Genomic DNA, 2198 nt, shown 5'->3' on the forward strand with positions numbered 1-2198 from the left:
AAACGGCTCCGTTTGAAAATTGAAATGAATGGTCGACATGGGAGACAGAAATAAATAAGCTTTCCCGAAGTAGAGGTGTCTCCCCACACGAAATCGGTTATCTCATTAAATGGGAGAAATTTCCACAAGGGTGAAATTTATTTCCTTGAGAGAGTGAGGAATATTGTGGGGTGGTTTTCCTATTAATGCTCTGGCCTGTCTTTCTGGTTTGGTAGCCGAGCGTCTTAAATGCTCTCTCAGACCTCAACCTTCTTAAATTCAAGCAAGACATTCCCCCCAACTCCCCATCTCTCTCTCTCTCTCTCTCTCTCTCTCTCTCTGCACTTGTTCTTCCTTAACCATCTTCTTCTTCTTCTTCTTCTCCGTACTACCATCCTCTTAAAATGTCTTTCCTTTCACCTTCGCTTGGTTTTTTTTTTTTTTTTCATTTCTCTACATAGTGCCCAGCCTTTTTGGTTCTTGTGATCTTGGGTCCATGTGGGTCCATCTAAAATATCCATGAACATGAAAGTTGGCAACAAAGAAAGAAAAAGGCGTCGTTTCTATATTGAAATGGTTACTGCGATGTTGGCCCGGTTCACTCAGACGACGCTTCTGGCATGAAAGAAAAGGTGTCTTTTGATTGAGCCGTGCCAATATCATAGTACTCTTTCATCCCTTCAATCCCATCTCTCTCTCTCTCTCTCTCTCTCTCTCTCTCTCTCTCTCATGCAAAGACACAAAGCTGTGTGGTTTGTATTGCCATATATAAATAAATAACACCTTATTATATTGGGGGAATTATCGTTTACACCCACACCTTCTACTACTAGCAACACAATAATACATAGTTGTGTTATCATCTTACCATAGGTATATAAAAAGCTTGCTTAAGTGTGGGTGTCAATGTCAATTCCCCCAGACTTTGTAGATGAACATCTTCTTTCTGTTTTTATTTATGGATATCACTAACCACCCTGAGGATCCAGGGTTTTATTTTTGTTTTATTATTTTTCCATTGGAAGTTATTTGATAGTAGAAATTATGTGTGGCATATATTAATTTAAACTGAACTGACTAAATTTTGGAGCCTTTAAATTTCAGATTAGTTGAACAATCCTGACCTCTGATTCGTGGACACTTAGTTTTTTGTAATAGGATCGCTGGATAATTTCATTTTTACCCATCTAATAAATGTTTAGCAATCTAATAGTTAGATAACCCGATAAGAGTGCCATTTTGTTCCTGACACATCTAAGCAGGGATCCAGAATTTGGACGGTTTTGGTTGAATTACACGTATGCCACGTAAGCATTTTCTCAGCATATCATCCATCACGCTCTGCCCGAGTATCATGCAAATCCGGGATGTAAGATGAGAAATTTGCTTTTTTTGATTTCTTTTTTGTTCTTATTTTTGTACCATTTCGTTTTGTTTGGTAGGTGTGAGTCGAGGAGTACTATCCACCGCCCGACCTGAAGATATGTACAGTAGTCCTGGATATTCTGTTTGTACAGGTGGGGCCCACTATCAATCATCTAAACCGCTTGTATTATGGACCCACCATGGATGTCCCATGTGATCATACCCATATATCCTTTTATCTTTTTCAGATTGACTGTGGACCGTTATGTAATATTTCATTCTCAACTGTCCATTTTATGGCAGCCAATGCAAAATTAGAAATTATTTCCACATGCATATTTGTTGGTTATGCACCATCCACTACAGGACCATCATATCAACGGTTTGGATCACCGAATCATAGGCCCACTTTCAGGGCGCGCACTGTAGAATACCTGGTGATGAATAAATGAAGGAAATGGGGGTGGTGGGGATTCATTAATGAGAGTAATGATCGTTCGGCGCGGTGAAGAATATAAAGTGTGGGCATTTATATGCATTGGGACGACGTCCACGCTGCTTTTAAGTTGTTGATCAGACAAAGATTCCTTCATTGAACGTTCGTCACTGGCCCATACCATTACTTATTTCCCTACATGTTTCCTTGGAGAAAAAACAAAAACAAAAAAAATAAAAAAATAAAAAAAAATTTATGGGGCCCATGGTCCGTTGCTGCTGCCCCGTTGATCTGATGGGCACTTTCCATAAATGGGGTATGCACCGTCAACCCCAAGATCGGAGATTTGATCTTTTCTTTTGTCAGCTATTAGGATTTGTGAGATTTAAAAATCAGTTGCCGTATACTGTACCGGTCA

The 2198-nt window shown here is 39.5% G+C and overlaps 1 long non-coding RNA gene across 1 annotated transcript; it reads left to right on the forward strand.

Annotated features, from left to right (window-relative positions):
• The first annotated feature begins 360 nt into the window (after positions 1-360).
• On the forward strand, positions 361-1674 carry LOC131244541 (uncharacterized). The gene is made up of 2 exons (XR_009170368.1): positions 361-643; positions 1422-1674. It is a non-coding gene; the product is annotated as an uncharacterized LOC131244541 (long non-coding RNA).
• Positions 1675-2198: the final 524 nt, after the last annotated feature.

Source organism: Magnolia sinica, chromosome 4 (assembly GCF_029962835.1).
Source record: "Magnolia sinica isolate HGM2019 chromosome 4, MsV1, whole genome shotgun sequence".
Taxonomy (NCBI): domain Eukaryota; kingdom Viridiplantae; phylum Streptophyta; class Magnoliopsida; order Magnoliales; family Magnoliaceae; genus Magnolia; species Magnolia sinica.